Here is a 21,366-nt window from a genome sequence, read left to right on the forward strand (position 1 = left end):
GTTCCATGTTACTGTCTTGTCCAATATTGTGTGTCAAGCAACAGCCTTTTCCTGTGCCAGCACAGAGCTGGGATGCAGATAAGACCGCCTGTTCTGCATGTAGGAGCACATGAAAAAATGGGAACAGTACAATACACGGACATAGCTTAAAGGAATACAGTTATCTCTGCCTTTGATAGAGAATGGCCTCTAATTTAATTCTGTTAAACTGATTCATCTGGTCAGTAAAACCCCGGCATTATGTTCTCATCATATGATAAACCCCTATTTGTGTTTTGTTATGAATCCTTTGCTTAGAGCGTTCAGCTTTGGCGAGTGAATTGGTGTCTGTAACAGCTGATCAGCAATCAAATTTTTATTTTTTACTCGGGCTTGTGTCGAGAATTGTTTTACCAACATAGTATGTCTTCCAAGGTCAAGCATCATTGTTGGGGATAATCTTCAGCTTGGCTAAAGAAACCTTGTGGTAGGATGCAGTGAATGAACTGGCATGGGTTCTACACTGATCAGGCATAACATTATGACCACCTGCCTAATATTGTGTTGGTTCCCCTCCTTTTGCTGCCAAATATGCAACATATTGCGATGACACCTTTCTATCAAAACCAGCATCAACTTAAGCAATTTGAGCAACAGTAGCTCGTCTGTTGGATTGGACCACATGGGCCAGCCTTTGCTCCCCAAATTTACAGTGTATTGGTGAGCCTTGGCTGTCCAACTACGTCACCGGTTCACCACTGTTCCTTCCCTGCAGTTTTGATAGATACTGACCACTGCAGACCGGGAACACCCCACAAGAGGTGCAGTTTTTGAGATCCTCTGACCCAGCCATCACAATTTGGCCCTTGCCAAACTCACTCAAATACTTAGGCTTGCCCATTTTTCCTTCTTCTAACACATCAGCTTTGAGGACAAAACGTTCACTTGCTGCCTAATATATCCCACCCACTAAAATGTGCCACAATGAAGTGTTATTAGAATAGAAGCTTTATTGTCATTATAAAAGAAAATGCTACGAAATTGCCAGTGGCCTCGGCGTCAACAAATGCAAACAAATACATATATACACAAAACAACATACACAACCATTCTGGCCAGCAGGAAGAAATAACTATGTAACTAAAATGTATAAAAATATATAAATAGGCTAAAAATGACAGTGCAAATGGCAAAAGTGCATCAGTGCTTCTGGTTCAGGGAGTGTATGGCCTTAGGAAAGAAACTATTCAGAAGTCTGTTTGTGCGTGTTTTGATTTGTCTGTACCGCCTGCCTGAGGGAAGGGGGGCGATCAGGTGGTGACCAGGGTGAGAAGAGTCCTTGGTGATGGTTTCTGCTCTGCGGAGGTAGCGGTTGTGAGCAATGTCCTCAAGTGTGGGGAGGGAGCAGCTGATGATTTTTTCTGCTGCTTTGATGATGCTCTGCAAAGCTTTCCTATCAGCTGCAGAGCATGCCCCATACCACACCGTGATGCCATATGTCAGGATGCTCTCGATGGCCGAGCGGTAGAACGCCACCAGCAGCCTCCTGCACAGGTTGTTCCTATTTAGAACTCGTAGAAAATGCAGACGCTGGTGTGCCTTTCTTACATTGTCCATGGTGTTTGTGGACCAAGAGAGGTTCACTTCACCTGTCAGTGGTTGTAATGATATCAGTGTATCAGAGTCAGTGTAGTCATTCCTCTTTGAGTATCTGTCATCAGTGCATCTTCTTAACCAGTGTGACATAGTTATTAACAGCATTTCAACTATTTGGGGTCCAAATCCTAACCAAAGCATCCAGATATACTGTATGCCACATGACGCAGAAGAATATAAAGCTTTTAGTGGTTCAACATTTAAATTGTGGTTTGATTGTTGGGTATTTGAATGCCAAAGGTGCACTGTACAAACAGATGCTCTATGAAAAGACTAGAATCTGGACTAGGAGAAGAATGATCCCTGAGGCACTCACTTTGTGCACACAAAATTAGTAAAGCACAAACTCCAGTGATGGCAAAAAGTCAGAAATGTACCATTATGATTCTTTAAAGTAGCTGTAGGCCGTCTGTTAGGTCAGATGTGGGCCCATGGAAAGTGACAGTGGGCTACATTTTTCCTGTCGACCGTGCAGTAAAAAGTATGTCCAACCAGATGCTGAATGTCATTTTGGACCCCAGGAGATGCAGCAAGAAGCTCTGCCTTTGTGGGGAATATGTCAATGCAGTATGTCTATGAAGCCAGGGATTTCCACTGCTAATTTGATGTCTACAAAGGCCCTCTCTCTACATTTTGCATCAAGGCAAGGCAAGGCAAGGCAAGGTTTAGGGAAAAATACTCAACACACAATGTTTTTTTGATCACTGTGGGTGGTCATTGATTCAGGAAATTGTTCCCGGTAGATTCACATTTTGTTACTTTTTGTGACAAAAGAAACATTTGGGAGCAGTAGCTGAGAAGTATGTAACCGTTTGCAGCTGTCAGAAGTGTGGAGCAAGTTCCTTGCGAGTATTCAAGTTGATTTTTGTGGTTAAGTCCTGCTATTCTGCAGCTGTAAAGATAATATCGGCTGTAAGGATTATGCATCAATCATTTGCTTTGGAAACAAATCAAATTTTAGAATGTTGGGTTAAATCTCCCAGGTCAGCTGCCAATTTAGTCAGCCAGGGCACAAAAACACTGACTTTGACTTGGAGCAAACTGTACTTTATACTGTACTTTTTAAAATGTGGAATTAAAAAACAAAACAACATTAGAACAACTTAATTGCCCTGTATTCTTGCTTTTTGAATAAGTCATCTGTAAAATTATTGTCCTAATGATTTTGCTAATTCCAGAGTAATAAGAATTTCTTCACCCAGATGAAGAGGAAATGCCAGTGGTGTTGAAAAATGTGTTATGAATGATTGAACTTAAATCTGATATTCAGATGGGGCTGTCATTCATTACATTTCAAAATTAAGAAAATGTAATAATATCAAAGAAATGCCATTGGGCATTGTACACTCTACTACTGCATAGCAACACGAAGCAGTGTTAATGTCTGTTATTGTGAAGAAGATATAGAGAAACAGAGCTGTCAGGATATTCTGCTCAGAGAAGAACTGAAAAGCTCTAGTTGAGAAGGACATTCTCAAGTGTGTTATTACCTGCCCTATATTAGTGCTGCATTATTAACATTGTCCTTAGCCCACTAGTTAATTAACCCCAAAGACCTTAATTTACTGACGAATAATGCATAACAATGGATTAACTTCCTGTTCTCATTACTAAGATTGATCGATTAAAATCGCAGCCGTGTTATCGGTCATGTTTAAATATGACCATATTATCAGTGACTTGCCATTATTGAGTTACTACTGTATGAGCAGTGAACTCCAGCACCATAGTATTCAGTTTTCCCAAGTATGCCTGGCCACATGAAGCAACATAAAGCAAACTGTGAACATCAGTGCTGCCAATTTGTGAGCTTTTGTTTCAGGTCTGAGTAACTTACAGTTGCAGCTTCATTAATACATTTGATGCAATGAGTTCTATGCTCTCAACCAGTGTCCAAAGAATCTTAATCTTAACTTGAAATGGTAATGTGGATATTATCCTCGGAATAACTTGTTTAATATGGTTTGTTTGAAATTAGATTATAGGTCATGGCATTTTGTGGGGTCAAGTGCTATTAGATCCTAAACTGTCCACAGTACGTGTCAGAGGATTACAGTTCCTTGAAATGATCTCATTTTGTGTTTCCTGTACAAAAATGAATTTAACCCATGCAATATTCATGCAAAGTTTGCCTCCAGATTGTTATAAGTTCACAGTTTCTGCATTGGCAAGAGCTGGAAACTGAGAGAAATATCTTTAAAGAAGCACAGTTCTGACATAAACACATTGTACAACTTTCTTTTTTTTTTTTCTTTTTTTTTTTTTTACAAATACAGACAGAGCTCGGAGGAAGGCGGATTGGTTTTTTGGTCAGGAGAAATATAGATAAAAGATATTTGTTGTTCAAAATTCCTGTGTGAATAAAAGAGTGAAAGCTGGTTGTTAGTCATACGTTATGAAGTGAGCCAGTGTTTTAAGTCCCTTTTCAAGTAGCCCTATAATAAGAGCTGTTGGAATCAGCCTGCTGAAGAAGTTTGATTTGTTGACTCTTGTTTTTTCAGTATTCAGGCACCACTGTGGATGCAGTCTGGGGGATTTTGTGCTTTTGTTTTTGATTGGACTCCACTGACACTGCAAATTTGCAGAATTCACAGTCTATCACTTATTACAGAGTGAACTCACATTGTATTAAAACAGAAACAAAAAAGATGCTCCTGCAGAGTATGTTTTGATGTGAGAATATAACAACATGAGCCTCTCCTCTCACAGTGTTAAAACAAGCATAATGATCAGTGGCAGGTTGGGTGAAAGAAAGTCCTTCATTATGTTCGTCACAGTACGAAAATCCAACTGTTTGGGCTCATACTCAGCTGTTACGCCATATAAATTTCAATTATAAAAACAAGTGATTGTATAATAAACACCTGCGTGTGAATGTGACCGTGATATTGTTTGTGAGAACGGTGCCCATGTGATTGGCAGCGTTGTTTTGCAGGTTGTTGGTGTGAAGTCATATTTAGTGCAGCATTATGACTCTGTTCACTTTTGCGTTGCTGGATTAGACTGTTTATTGTCCAATTTATCATGTTCAGTTTGCCTGGCATGAAGAATATCTCCCTATCTAATGGTTCTGCTTTGCAAATGCAGGGTGACGAATAATAACAAGTGGTTTATGCAGCCTTCCAGCTGATGCCCTACAAGGTTTGAGTGCACAATCTCCCGCAGAGAGCAAAATACCTTGCAGAATATTAACCTAAAGGCAACGGGCGTAAAACAAAGTAATTCTCAGGATATATTACTTTAGCTGCCGAGGATCATTTTCTGCTTAAGCCTATAAAATATATGAAATAAGAAAATGTTGAATCAGTGTGAACTCCAATCTATGGTTTCCTCTGCCATGACTGTTGAAGCAGAGGTTTCTCACCTTTGCTTTCCGTCATAATGGGTGGCTATGATGCAATGGCAGCATGAAGTGATATAAGATCATGGATGCTTTGAAAGATGAGATGGAAGTCTGCACACTGAGGCTGGATTAAGTGTTTAATGACTGGTAAAATTGTGGCATTCCGTCCAAGGTGACCCCTGTGGAGAGGTGATCATGCCAAAGCTAGATGAAAAGTGAAGGTAATCCTTTCTTCCTCATTTCCAGATAGCTGTCGCCAGCACAGGCTTTGTCACCAAAGCCCAAGGCATGTAATTACACTTTTATTGGCTTTAGGGAGACTGCATCATTCATTTAAAGAATAATCTCACTTGTGAGCACATGCCACAGTACAGATAGATCATAGCTGCATGAAAGCCTCTTGTTCTGACTCGCTGAGGTTTAATGGACTTTTATGAATCTAAGTTTGATGCATTGTTAATAGTGTGTAGGGTGTTAATACCTGAGTGTTATCCAGAAGTCATCCCTCTCTCATCTTCACTTGGCCGTTTTTGTGAGCTGAAGAGCAAGGGCATGTGAGTGTGACAGCAGCAGCATGTGAGTGTCTGGGTCTACTGCCAACCAGCCTTGACACCATTAGCTCTGGTGACACATTAAGGTTCTGTTTGCCTTGTAATTTGTTTTGTCTGTCAATTTGATGGATGTCTTGTTTGCCGGCACTTCCTCACACATTGGAAAATGGTGGCTCGAGGACATTGTTAAACGAACTTCAAAAAGGGAAGCAGAAGGCATTTGTTTTCTTCAAACAGGTTTTTTGTGTTAATGGGTGTGTGCAACATTGTCCCGACTCCATGCCACGCCAGACACTGGATAATTAAAGGTGAAAAGCTAATTTGAGGAGGAGGAAGGGCCAGGCAGCTCCAGAGGCTGATGTAGCTAGAAATAGAGATCCCATAGACATTCTTAGTGTAAATACCTCAGCATGCATCAGTGTGGAAATCTCAACGTTGTGATTTACCACTGCATACCCCTCTCCCCACCCAGCCCGCTTCTATGCAGAAAACCAGTTTGTGCCGAGTCTGAAAATCGTGTACTACATTAATTTTGCCGCTAAGTAACCATCACTAATTTCATTGCAAATTCTTTGCTCACACTATTGACCTGAACTCTGTGACTGAGCACTGCTGCAATATCCAGGTGTCACCTGTTTCTGCTCAGATGACAGGTCAGGCAACTGGCAGGACAGGAGGACTGTAGAAAATTTCACTGCCTGTCCACTCGCCCCCAGCTGTGCAGTGTGGGACGCCATCAGAGCCCTCAACCTGAACTACTCAGCTGAAGAAATGTTACTGCTACACCACCAGCTCAGTTTAATGAACCACCTCCTCATTACCTGTATGTAATGTCCCAGGATGTGTACACTACCTTACTTGGTGCTCAAGCTTAATGGTGCACTGTGTAAGAGTTGCTCAGCTGTCAAAATCCTGCTCCAAACAAATAGTAGGCAGCATATTGCCATCTACCCCTATTCTAAAAGACAAAGGCTCTGTTTGGGTCCTATTTTATGTTGGTGCTGTATCAGTAATTAACCTTGATCCATGTGTCAAACCATGCTGTGTTGGGTCCTGGAATTTGAGGGAACTGGACCTTAAAAATCCTTTAAAAGACAATGATGACTTTGATGTTTTAAAAAGATGTGGGGACTTTGTGATATCAAGAGTGAGGAGTGCTGATGGCAGCGTCTGTGATGGTTTTGAATTTTTTCATTGAATACTTAATGGCCATCGTAAGTGGAAAGTGGCTTTGCTACCACTGCTCACAGCAAATCCCTTAATCAGTTTCATCTTCCATTGGATAGAGAATTCTGCTCCTTCTTTTATAATGTCCAGCTATGCACATTGAATTCCTATCTGCTTAAATTTTCAGCATATTGATGTGTACTCATGCTCGGTAATAATTGATATATAGGGAAAAAGCACTTGTTTCTTTGTTGTGGCTATATTTTTGTTAAAGTAGCTCTTTTGCTCCGCACTGTGAGGGGAAAGGATTGATCTGTTATTGGATAACATTAAATTTGTTATAGTGCTTTAAAAATGCGAAACAAATCTCTCTTTCTAAATGTTTCACCATAAAAGTTCATCATTCTACATTAAACTGAGACTTGAGCCTTGTTGAAAGCGTTACGGAAATGTAGTTAAGGTTAGGTCAAACCAAATGAGATAACCCCGTTGTGACTTTTATATAAAAGTGAGGCATTTTTTATTTATTAGTGGGCATTTATTCAGACCTTAGACCGACATATAAAATTGCTATTGCCAAGTTGTTACACATCTGAAAGGGGCTTTGGTGTTTTGGCATGTCTTCACAGGGACAAGCACATTTGGCCAATATGAGGCATTAAAGACACTTTATAAATTGATGCTGGATGGACCTCGTATCTATCTGAAAATGAGGATGACAGTGCAGAACACAGACAAGTGGCCATCCCAGATGAATACTGGTAGGAGTAAGGTGTTAGGGAAAAGTGTGTGGTGGGATATCAGGTGCCTCTACACCGTTTTGTTCTGTCAGCTTCACTTGACAGTGTGAAAAAGCAGAGACCATGGAAGCATGCATACGGTCTCCAAACTTGACTGAAGTATGACGGCCCCGTGTGTCAGCGCTCTTCACTCTTTTCTCCGGTGGTTCCATTTGTTACAACAGACCTTAAAATGTGAGTGATTGTGTGAAGAGCAGTGCAAGACTGTAACAGACATATCACAGTCTCAGAGCCGTGGCTTCCCCTCCGTTTTCTTTTTTCCACATGTGGAGAAGATAATATGTTAGAGCTGAATCTTTTCACCACTCTAATCCATGAAGCAGGGGATGAAATCTTATTTAGGGATCAGCACCAGTGCATCACTGCCATGATAGCAACACATGCAACTCTGCAAGCTCTTTTTAAGAGCATTAGAGCCTGGGAATGAACCAGTCAGCAAAAATACCTCCTTGCTCATTTTCTTTTATTCTCAATTAGAACAGAAATGGCCAAGAAGCTGCAGTCCCTAGAATGTGTTACTAAAATCATCATGGCTACATCTCTCATTCACTCACAATGTCAACCATAACCGCCATTAAATATTCCTATACATTAAATATGGACGCCCACGTGCATTGCTGTAGCAAAATATTTGAGACTGAGAGCCTTGGATTATTCAAATACAAAAGCTTGGTGAATGAGCTTTGCTTTTGTATGTGTTTGTTTCTTTTTCTGTCCTTTTTGAATCTGAAGCCAAGCTTGTCTCAGAAGGATATGCAAATTTAGAAGAAGAATGGCTGTCTGGCTCCCTGAGAAGCTCTTATCCTTTACTGTAGCGTCAGTGCTGAATAGAGCTGGAAGATTTTAATGTGCTATAAGGTGCTGTTTGTACAAACTCTTACATTTGTGCAATGGGATAAATGTTTGTTCGTCAGAACTGACCCTTTGGTAGAGATTAAAGTATTTGTGTTTCTCTGTTCTGTTGTTGAGAGTCTGAATTGGTTCGTCTCGTCTATAAATAGCCATCTGTATCCGGTGTTCTGTCAAAACTTTTATTCTCAAATCTTATTTTAGCTGCTGACAAGCTAGACTTAGTTTGAATAACACCTGCACACACAACAGAAAGGAGGGCACCTAACTTCATATTGCACAGATTCATTGAACACTGAACTTGCTGCTCTGCTACACTTGCATAGCAAATAAGGGTCTCCAAGGAGCCATGAATAGCTGGTGGAAGGAGTCGCTGCTTATAATCGGGAGCTCAGGAGAGGTGCCATACTGTAAAGAGCTGAGAAGTAAAACTGCAGAGCTGCAATTTGACAAGCAGGTTCAATCTCACTCTTCCTCAAGTAGCTGCTGACTGAGATTGTTCACCACAAAACCCCCTGCTGCTGTTAATAATCCATCCAATGTTCGCTACACCGAGTTGGACATATATTTAGAGATGCAGTGATTCAGTTTGTTGATACCATCGGAATCTTTTTGCCGTCAATATGCATTTGCGATTAAGAAGATGCCATTAGCATATTGGAGCACTGTTCCAATTAGTGAAGATAATTTCATCCATGCCCACACATGCCCCAGATTTGTGCTCGGTGGCAGCCTACAGTAACAGCTGAGAGGATAGACTTTGACTCAAACAGATGAATGAGCAGATGTGAGTTGACAGTTGGTGACCACAGGTGAATCTAATGTCGCTGATATTATGGAAAAACAACCTACTTACACCTGAAAGTCATAACTGTGCTTCTTTTCCAACAACGTAATGCTTTGCTGCCCAATGTTTTTGCAAGATACTTTTCAGCCATAGTATCCTTACCTTTCCTTACAGTATGATTTATTTTTCAGGCTGTGTTAATCTGTCTATATTATAGAGATATATGACATAATGTAAACTCAAAATGTACCTCTTTTATTAAGGCAATCATTAAGGCTGTGTTTATTAGAAATTATTATTTATTATCTGAGTCTATTTCTCTCAGTTTTAAAGCTCTGCCCATTTTGGATGCAAAGCATGAGGGAGCAGAAAGGCATACATCATACCCGTACTGTAACTATGAATTTCACTTAGGCACAGTCTAACTACATATTTCCACACAGATGGTATCAGAGTGGTGTATTGCATCAGATGAAACCCAAACGTTATCCACTTAGCTGTACTGTATGGTGGGTAGGATGAAGAAGGTGTGGTGCTGCTGTAAAAAGGCCATCATGATCACATACTGTATGAATATTTTATTGCATGTGCTGTAATGGGTTACTTCGGTGAGCCTTGAGGGAAGAGCATTTTTTTTAGACTGGACTTCCTGGTATATAGCTGCTGGGTAGGTTTACCCCTTCTAAATAATTCTGTATTCTCCCGAGCCCTTGATTATAAAACTATGGATAATAGTTATTAACACTAAGAGTGTGTGAGCCAGCCATTAGTGTATTCATTTACTTCTTTTGTTGCTCTTTCATCAGTTCTTCTTTAATTGTGTTTTTAGAAAAATATTCAGAAATTTGAGAAAGCCTTTCTCTGTATGGGAACCTGCAGTGGAGGCATCTTTAATTCATTTGAAATCCATGTAAAATGGTTTTACAGCTACAATAATATCCATTTATATTGAGCACATACTGGTACAGTAAGAGGAGAAGCAATATTGGCACTGGTTGCTTTAGGAAATTGTATCTCTCATTGCTTTATAAAATAGGTTTATAAAAAATAGTTCACAAGTAACGTTCATGTGCTCTTTTTTGCTGACTCAGTGGGTATGACAGCACAAACTGTATGTTCAGGTAATCACGGGCCTGAATGGCACGACATAGACCTCAAGGATATCAAAGTATGTGGAGCTTAAGTAGTATGATTAAACACCGGAATACTTCACAGATAATCATCTTGACAATGAGTGAACTTATAGAAAATGTCAGTACATTTTGCCTGCATATTTTCTCAAGGATGTAACAGGACATTTTATAAAACAGAAAAATATCACCTTTGGTGGAGAATTCAGATTTCCCTCACAGTATTTTTTCTTCCTTTTGCTGGCTACTCAGTAAAACCCTGAAAAGCAGATGAGAGGCAGAGGGGGTGGTTTTATCCTCAACCCCGTCCCATTGGGATGACGTGCTGTCTTTGTTATCTTACACCCAACATCAAACTCCTGATCCCAATCATAGTCTTTTTTTTAATCTGTCCATGCTCTGAGAACAGACTGCTCCCCCACATCACCCTAGTTGCTCCAACACTACTCCTCAGATTAGAGAACTCGCCCTCTCTCTTTTTTTATCTTCCACTGTTCCCCACCAAACAAAATTGGCTCCAGAGGGGAGTGGGAAGGAGAATCACTAGGAGACAAGACAGGCAGGCTTTATCTTAATCAGCAGCAGACATTAAAAAGTTACACAGAATTAGTTTTTCTCGCTCTTTTCTGACTAGGGTCATTAGGGTTAACACTATAAAGAAAGGATGGATGTAGGAGAGATTTGTTTCACTGTTCTCTAACTTGAAGTACAAGGCTTCAATGGCAGCTGTGAATTGAGCACAGGTGGTGGCACACGGTGGGATAAGCATGGAACAATTTAATACAATATTTAAAAGGAGTTTCTGTTTTGGTTCTGATGTCTTGGGCTCCTGGGTATGACTAACTGTATCACCTTTGTTTTGTTATCAAATGTCAGTTTCATAGCCTGGATAGTTATTATTATTATTTTTTTTTTTTACTTATACTCTCTGCAGATTGTGTAAGTGAACAAGGCTCTGCTCTAACATGTGTTAAAATATTTTAGCTTTCTCTGCAGAATTCAAAGGTTTTCACATTATTTTCTCACCAAAAGAGTACTCCCTGTTTACCATAACCAATGGAAAAACAGATGCTGTCCCCTGAGGTGCTTGGGGCATGTTTAGTGTGTTGGGTAAATTAAGAAAATAGATAAAGGACATGATAGAATGAATAATGTACCCTTTCACCTGGTATCAAATGCACTGGTGTAAGACCATATGCATGCTCTTATTTTTTAACCCCACTCACACCTGGAATGAATGCACTGTCTGCATCTGAACATCTTGTCTTGAATTGGAGAAACATTTACATTAATACAGATACAAATCAATGGAATGCACTGTCTTTGTGTGATAGGGTTAGCTGTGCCATGTCTGGAGGAGTCTGTGTATGATCTTATGTGACCTAGTGCTGTTGTAGTAATGATGACAGAGCAAAGTGGGGAGTGAGTCAGAATCGAGGGCAACAACATTCGTGTTAGGAGAAGGCTGTGGTCGATAAATGTGTTGACACAGCACATGACTTTTACACAGGAGACAGCTGTTTGTGTGGTGTGTGAAGCCAATCATCATTGTTTCTTTTGTCCATGACCGTTTCACAACCTTAACTGCACGGTTATTACTGTTACTGTAATGACAGATGTCCTCTCACCTACAGATGTACTTTAATGCCTTAACTGAAACCACAGTTTTTTTCCTAATCCTCATCCTAACCATGACAGTAACCATAACTGAGTGTATCACTTTTACCATGACGACAAAGATCCTGTATATAAACTGCTGATTAACTGCCAAGGGTCGTATTTGGGCTGAACAATTAAATGATATGTAAATGGCATTGTACTGTAATATGGCAAACACAATGTCCACATTGTAGAAACTGCAAAAACAACTGCAATTACTGATAAAGGTAAAATGTGTCACATTGTTGTGCAATTGTTTGGTACCATGAGCCTTGTGGTACTACAGAGATGCCCAGGCCTACAAATTATATTCCGTAGACATAAAGGGATATTAATTTGTTACCGGACCCCACAGAAATGACAGCATTGGCAATTTTTTTTTTGCAAAAACAACCCTCCCAACTGAAATAACATGGCCATTACAATGTTTGCCCAAATAATCTTAATATGATATATATATTTTTTGCATATTGTGCAGCTCTTGGTCATATTCAAGGTTAAGGACAAACAGTTTATACAGTGATATAGGCTAGGTTGTAGGAATTGTTGCCAGGTGTAAATGCAACGTACTCTACAAGTTCAAATGTGACCTATGTTTTGCAGCAAACCTGGATTTAAGCTACTTCTGAAAGAAATTCCATATGCTTTCTGACAAAATATAACCCCAAAATATACATGGTTCAATTGCATCACCTTCAATCTCAGTCCTTACCGACTTTGGTTTCAGTCCAGTCAGCTCAGTCGTGGCCGCGAGCTTATCAATTTGCTGGGCACAGCTCCATGATAAGATAAACTTTTACCTGATTGAAATAGTAAAAAAAAAAGTAGAAAATCAATATGTGGCAGTCATACTTGATATTTTAACGGGCTGCCACAAATAAATAAATCTTATCTGAAGTCAAGTTCAAGTGGTTTGAATTGGATGTATATAATGATCAAGGACGAAATGGCTGCATTTAGTTTCACTACCTTTGACCTGTGACCACCAAATCCATCACCCCCTTATACTTAATCTGCATATTGAGATCCAATCATAACACAGTCACAATATACCGCAAACCTTTATTAATGTTAAGACCCATGTAAAGTCCCATGATTGGATGTCATTATCGAGATAAAGCATGTCGACAGCGAGCATGCTCCAGACATTTTAATACCAGGGGAAATGCTCTATGTTCTTCATACATGCCTGTCAGTGCCTTTTCAAAGATTCTGAGGTTATCTTAAGAATCTTGTTGCTTTAATTAAAGCAACTCGTATCTTTCTAGAAAATGATTTTCCTGGAAAGGACAAATAAACTGAAATGGGCCAGAGCTCAGGTTTCCTTTTTTTTCTTTGTCAGGTTCTGGCTGAGAATTTATGCTAGTGTGTTGGGCCGTGTTGGGTCATGTTTTAATTTTCAGGCCCGTTGAGATATCTATCACAGATCTTACAGTAACCAATAGCAACTGGATGCTGCGTTATCAGACACAGCTCACTCACAGCATTAGGACTGCAACTAATGACTAATGACTAACTAATGACGAATATTGCAAAAAAAGCAACATTCGGCCTTTGGTGGAATGAGCGAAAAGCAAGGCCGAATATTAAAAAAAAAAAGTCTGATATATACACGATCGCGCGACGATCGAAACGGCAGCTTAAACCCCAGCTTTATAAGTAAGTGACTCCTACTGCTGGAAAAGCAACAGCAACAAGAGCAGTGGGGGGAAAGCTGCACAGCGACCGCGCGCACCGTTGCACGTCGCTCCAAGAGCCCGGTGCGTCCTGTCTGCAGCGGAGACACGGCCACTGAGAGGGCCGAGTGAGGGACCGTTCCTGTAGGAACGCGCCTTTTAATGAATCATTTGAAAACCAAACACCCTGAACAGCCTGCTGAGTAGGCTACGAAAGGGAGAGACGGCTGCAGCAGTTAAAACGAAGGTTCCTCGTCCCAGCATGTCGCCCACTCCGTCCGTGGCCGACGTCTTTTAAAACAGTGTTTCCCAACCTTGGGGTCGGGACCCCACGTGGGGTCACCTGAAATGTCTAGTAGCCTAATTGATGAATTAAAAAAAATCTGACCAAGAAAGGTTAGGAACCACTGTTTTAAAAGACACTTGGGTTTTTTTGGAATGTACTTGCATAGATCTTTCAGCACTCACAATGGGCCGATATAGGCCTAAATGAAAAACTTTATATAACTTGTTGTGCTTTTTTGATGAGCAACGGCAACTGGAATATTCAAAAACTGTCAGAATAGTCAATAAACATTCACTTTCTTTGAAAATTAAGTTTAAAAAAATATTTTATTTAAAAACTTTATAACCACTTTCGGTATTCTGTATTATTCGGTTATTCGGCCAAGCGTTTTGATTTTATTTGGTATTCGGCTTCGGCCAAAAAATGCCATTTGGTGCACCCCTAATTGAAACGATTAGTCGACTAACCAGATTATGAAGCATACAATTACTCAATGGCTCTTTTTTAGACGGCTGAGAATATTACTGTCAGGTATTGTCCCCCCTCTATTAAATATGAAAGGAGGCTGAAAATCACAGGACATGTATGTTCTGAATCTACAAGTCAGAGGTCCTGAAATGTGTGTTATTTACAGTATACATACAATACACATTCTACGTCTCGGAAGCAATGTCTTTCCACATACGGGCTTACCATGCCTTTCAAACGGGGCAGAGTTCTGTGGAAAACAGTAGGGGAGCCACAGTCCGAGGGGGAACCGAGATCTGACAGCGGCAGGAGAAGCAAAAAAAAAAAAAAAGGCGTTTCCCCTGATCGGGGATGGAGAGCACGTGACGCTCGCCCAATCATTGCATTCAAGCCCAATGATATGATTGGTCAGACCTTTCTCAGAACCATATGATAATGGGATAATTAAAAGTGTCTATCCCTGCTGGATTTCTCTTACATTTTAGTGTGCCATCCAATTATTAATAACATTTTAACCTAAACATAGAAAAGTGTAACATTTTCCAGATAAGTGTTGCCTCTGGGCCTTAAAAGTGTATCTCAGTTGGATTTCAGTTGTGTGTTGTTTCTCATTCTTCTCCGTTGTCACATAATGTATTGTCTTTGGTTTCAATGCAACAGTGGTTCAGGATTTAAATATGGTTTTAAAAAAAAGTCCAGATGTCCCTGTGGCCATGATCCAAAAAGATGGACTTCAAACATGACAGTGAGGGGCAGGGGTTATGGACAGTACCAAGTCCCTCATCAAAATTTTGATTTGAAACCATAAGACAGTGACAGATTCACTTTGACCTTGACCCAAGCTGACATGACCAGGATGAGCCAGTCAAAATGCCTCTCAAATGACAAGCTCTCGGCTTCCTCCAAGAGTTGACCCAACTGGCATGTTTCTCTTTCACTCCTTGTCATTAACTGAGACACCACCTTAGTGTATCTGCTGTTCTCATCCCCCATAACTCAATTCAGTGTAACCTCTCGAATCAAGCCTCCCATTTGGCCTAATTTTCCCATGAGCTGCATGTATTAATCAAGCTCAAGGCCTGATTGACAGGAGTTATCACCAGTGGATCAGTTCAGCGCTGCCTATCTGGGCCTTTCCGTCTGACTCTGAGGCTATCGGAGCCTCTGCTATCTCTTGCGCCTGCAGCCAGTGTCTACCACGAGGAAGGGCTGCTACATCTGTGGCTCTTTCTTATCTCTTCCATTTTTAAACATCCCGCAATCAAAGAGCCTGTAGCATTTCCTGGCTAATTGCCGGAGGATAATAAATTGCAAAATCCCCCAGCACCCCCAACCCCCATCCTCAGCCTTCACCTCTATCTCTCATGCTCATGGTTAGTCATTGGCAGCAGGTAGCTAATAATCCGCTTCATTGCCACCGCTCCTGAGCGGTTGACTGTAAGCATATCCTGTATTAAGTTACATTCTGAGTGACCCACTTTAATGGAAACTGTACCTGAATCCCTGAAACACATCAAACAAATGAAAAAATTATCCTAAGCATCATTAGGCTACACTGGCACTCTTTCTGCTAACATGGTAATACGGAGCACTGAGCCTGAGCTGGAGTTTTCATTTAAAGATATTGGTCTCTCTCATTGCCCCAATTTACAGGATTACTATCTTTTCATTATGAGCCAGTTATGTTACACCAGATTTACTGTATTTAAACAGATGGCATACGAGGGTGTCAATTTTGCATGACAGGATTAGGCTCATCTCGCCATTTGGGTGTCTTTTAAAAAGCAGCAGAATATTAAAACATGAACGCATTAGGCAAGATGCTTTCATGCAGTCTTGCTGAGTGTAGTACTGAGGGGTGATAATTACTGGGGATACACCCTTGGTCCTAATAATGTAAGGCTTAATTATTCTTTGAAAAAGAAATGTTGCCTTTGGGCGACTGATGAGCTCAATTCCAGCATTTCGTCTAAGCCTTATCTAGATTCCTATAGTCTTTAATGGCTCTAATTCAGCATTTGTAAGCTTTCTGATATTAGACAACACTTGTCCATTGAGATTTATCTGTGTCAGGATGTTCTCTCTAATTATCATTTTAACAGGAGCAATCTTAATTTTGACACAAGTATGACAGTTTGTTATTAACTGTGGCAACTCATTTTGTAACCTCCCATACAAACACACCAACACAGAGAAACACAAGCAGGCAGTACTCTCTGTTTTTGAAACAGATACTTAGTAGAGGCAAAACATTTATCTAATGTATTGGCATGTTAATTTTTTTTTTTGTGGTTTCCATGCAACAGTGTACATCAGAATGTGTTGGTGTTTGGATTATGCAGTTTTGAGGTCTCTGAGACTGGCACTAAAATGTGAATTGTTTTGAGCGTCATCTCTGTTTGACTAGTGATCAAAGCTGCTGTGAAGCATCTGATGAATATAGTTCATACATACAAACTGGTTACAGCTGGCAATAAGCCCGTGTGCTGTGTGGTGAGAAAGTGCTTAATTTAGCTCCTCTCAAACAGCTACATTGTTGGAAGAGGAAACTTGATTCAAAATCACAGGTTACTGATTGCAACAGAAACTAGAGTTTAACAGCATTTGAGCCATAATTATATGTCTGAAGTTATGTCATTTTATAAGCGGAGCAATCTTTCTACAAAATAGAACATGAAAATGGATTTTATCCCACAATGATACACATCAATGATACACATCATGTCTTTCTAAGAAACGACTGCACACGGATGTCTTAAGTGTGAAATACTAAATCAATACCCCTGTCTTCAGTTCTTCCCTTACAGTTTTACACTCAGTACTTACACAGTAAGAACAGTAACCATGTTCACAGTTTTGCACCAGGACATTTACTGCATGTGAATAGTTTAATACACAGATTTACATTTAAACAGAGAAACAAATATGTTTGGAATAGTTTGCAGAATAGTTTAGTTTTGTGTAACCATAAACAGGTCAGTAAACATGTTAATCGAGTGCTTCTCCACTACTATTTGGTTTTTAAAGAGAGGAAGTCACTGCTGCACAGTCAGATCAGCTAAAAAGGCTTGTTAGGCTGAGGGTTTATTTAGTTCAGTCAAGAACTCTTTTTTAGGTGAGAAATCAAGGCAAAATGGCAAAAGCTTTTCTAACCCCTATTTACCCAGTCTCTCACACTTCTACATTTTGTGCTGGCTGGTGTAGCCACAGTCTCGTACCGCTAAACAGCTCTGCTGTAGCAGTTAGTAAATAAAAGCCTTGTGCAACTTCACTGTAGAGGTAGAACACTCCCAATTTAATGCTGAGCAATGACAAAGCTTTAAATCAAAAGAGCAGATGTCAGATCTTTAGGATGTTTGCTCCAGATATGTGGTGCACTGAAAGTAAAAGCTGCTTTGCTGTGCTTTCTTTTGACCCTTAAAAGAGCAACCAGGCCAGCTCTAGTTGACTTGAAAGGGTTGTAACAGAAGCAGGCTAGAGCTTTACAGTATTTTTGTACCATAGTCAGTCATTTAATATCTAATAAAGTAGTACAAGTAGGTAAACAAGGTTTGTAATTGAGAAAGCCAACTTACACATCTGTTAAACCTTTATTGTTTAAGCCACAGATTGGGGCTGGGATGCAGCTGAAACTTCACCCCTGCTAATTGAATAATTATAGTAGTGATTATAATTATTATCATGGGTTGAATAGACACCATAACTCCCAAAAACTTTGAAAAAGAAACTCTAATCTGTGACTGCGAGACATTTGTGAATATTAAAAAGTAGCAGCCAGTCTCAGAGCAGAGAAACAGTAACAATAACACAATATTATGGAATGAGAACTCGAGAGTATATACTATGCTGTACCTGTCATTAGGGGATCTCTGCTCTAACCCCCAGTCATTCTCCTCACCATTCCTCTGTCCCAGTTCCCCCTCCCCTTTTTCCTCTGGGTACTAATTAATGTGTGGTAGAGGCTGAGAAGTTAACCAGCAGCCACATCATAACAGCATCCCTCTGTCTCCATGGCTCTTCCCAGGGCAGAAGATGCTGCTTTTGATACCACCTGAACACAGACGCACAAATCTTGTAAAGACACAGATATTCACATGTGGATCTCGCTCTTATTCCTTAACTCTGTTATTCACTTATTTTTGGATCTCACTCACTCACCTGTCACTTTGTTCCTAACAAACATGCTGTTTTTGTCTAAATTATTTGGTCATTAGCCTAGCCACTAATATAGAGTGGTGACTGTCTCAGAGGTATTTAACACCAACCACTCTGGAGCAGCTGTCTACTGATCATCAGGTCAGCTGACTCTGTTGCTCCCTTCAAATCTCATCTTAAAAAAATATCTTGATGTTTTTTTTTCCCTTAGACTGCACTTCTGTGCTTACAGTATACGCTGATTTGTATACTGTTTGTGTTTCCATTAGTTATGTTTTGAATCCTCTCACCTTTGAGAAGCACCATGTGCTTATTGCTTGAAAAGGGCTCTATGCATAGAATTATCTATAGAGCACTGATTAATAAAGCATGTTACGCTAATTGATGGGCAGACTAGGTTCTTAGTTTACAGCCTCGTTTATAATTGTTTCATTGACTCATTTATATTGTGACCATTGACTCATTTATATTGTGACCTCAGGAAACCAGGGAATGCAAAATTTAAATGCAAACATGACCTTTACTATAAAGCTAATAAACTAGAAGCATGACTTTAATCACTGATCCAGGTCTTTGTTATTTATCATTAATATAGTTTAATCATGCATTTTGTTAAACATTTAAATGTCCCCATGTGTGTGTTATACATATAAAAGTTGGACTGCGTGTCTCTCTACGCATAAATGCTGCATGTTTCAATATTCTGCCAAACTATTATTCCCCCCCCCCCCCCCCCCCCCACACATATTTGAGGCCACAGGGCTGATATGGATTGGAGACATGAGAACATTTAATCACCCTTAGTGAGAATCATGAATAATTTGTTTAGACTGTGGTGGTTTCAGCCAAGACTATATAAAACATAAAGAATGCGGCCACTTATAGAGTAAGTTGTTCGTTAATGTTTGTGTATAGCAAATGCTGGATGCATTATTGAAGTTTTACCGTGCTGTGTGTAATAAATCCTCTTGACTCCTATTATTCATTGCATAATGGCTTCCATTCATCATTGAAAACATGAGGTAAATTAGCTGCTGGAACCTTCTGTTTGGCTCCAAGGCTTTTCTGAAAGAATCTTTCAAAGTCTTTGTCTGTTAATTCATTTCTGCAAGACAAGTGAAACTTCAGTTATGTAATGTAGCCTTTTTTTAGAGACTGCATTTGCACTTTAACAATAAGATATCTCCATACACTGACATATTGTGTGCTATTGAATGAATGGGGGGATATTTGTCAGACCTCACGCACTCGCACATTACTCATGAGATAAACCTCACATTTTCTTTTTGGGAGTGTTGTATTTTTTAGATCATCACATTGCTCAGATGAAATGTGTCTGTCTCCACCCATTATATTCAACCCTTCCCCCAAAATGATAATTAAATGAGGAATGCGTCAGAAAGCCTAGAATTAAAACACTTAATTATGCATCCTTCACACATGAATCTTTCATGATTTGGGAATCAACTTTCTTAATTATTCAAAACTGCAAAATGTATCAAAAGTTAAACGTGGAAAAGGCAGAACAGATGAATACAGGAATAAGCTAAACAAAATGCACATGGAGGTGGCGAAATAAAGCTCTAATATCACACAGTGTGCAGCCAGATTTCTCTCAGCTCCTCTCATCATTCACTTAAAAATGTGCATCAGGGAAGAAGACTGGGTTTAATTATCAGATTAAAAAGTTAATGCAGGGCAGAGGAACAGAATGGCTTAAATGGTGCAGAAGAAATCTTTGACCTGGAACAGGAGTCCTGCTGAAACCCTGGACCAGTGGGGAATGCATCAAGTTGTCTCTACTGTAGTTTGATGTGCATCATATACTATAGGAGTAACCTTTATGCAGATTTGCCAATTCTTTGGCATTTTTATGGTAAATTGTTTATCCCACACTGAAAATGGAAATGAACTCATTTAATCCATTTTAAATGGTTTCAGTAGATGAAAGGTCACATTTTAATCCTTCCATATTTTGCCAAAGACAACAGCCCCTTTTATGTTTGTTACAAGGTCATGCTAATGCTGCGTATGCTCTTTTGGTCTGTTTGTGTATATATACATGGTGTTTGTTTTCAGCTAATGCCAGTATGAAACAAACTCAATTAGTCACCTTGACAGTGAATGCATTTCCACTCCACTCTGTTGTGCATGTAAATGGGTTTTCTGGTTTATGTATTCTGAAGGTCCTTCGGAGGTAAAAGTGGAGCACAACACTGACCCGCGTGTCTAAAATCTTTTGAAGTCTGTGACTCTGTAAACCACAACCCAAGGAAAAGAGCTGTGACTGTAGCTGGAGGTCAGTCAGGCAGGTCTGCTGGGAGGCACGAGGGCTCCCTGTGTGTTTTCCTGGCCACTTCTGCTTGCAACGCCGGCCACCGTCACAAAGACAGTGACCTGAGCCAGTACTTGGCCTCTATCTGGCCCTTGAAGGCAACAGTAAACACATGTACACCCGTGTGTGCGTGTGCGCGCGTATACACACATAACTGTGCATGAGAGTTGACCAAGGTTCCCCATGAGGGTCTTGGCCTGTCATCTGACAAAGCCTAACAATAGCAGTGAGCAGATGCCTGGGTTCCAGGGCCAAACAGATGGATGGGCCAAGTGGCTTTGGATAAGAATCACCCTCCTCACCCATAAAAGCAGCTTGGGGTTCTGGCTGTCAGGGTGCTATGTTTTTAGATAAATTAGCACATTGAGAGCGGGAAAAACAGTGGGCTTTGCAAAAGTCCAGGAACAGCTTGCGGGATGGCAGGCATAAAAGAGAGACTCGCTCAGGGCCCAGAATCCCACCAAGTCTAATCTCTCACCCATGGTTTGCAAGGCCAGAAGGGAGGGCCAGTATCTCTCCATGAAG

Source organism: Trachurus trachurus (genome assembly GCF_905171665.1).
Source record: "Trachurus trachurus genome assembly, chromosome: 13".
Classification (NCBI taxonomy): domain Eukaryota; kingdom Metazoa; phylum Chordata; class Actinopteri; order Carangiformes; family Carangidae; genus Trachurus; species Trachurus trachurus.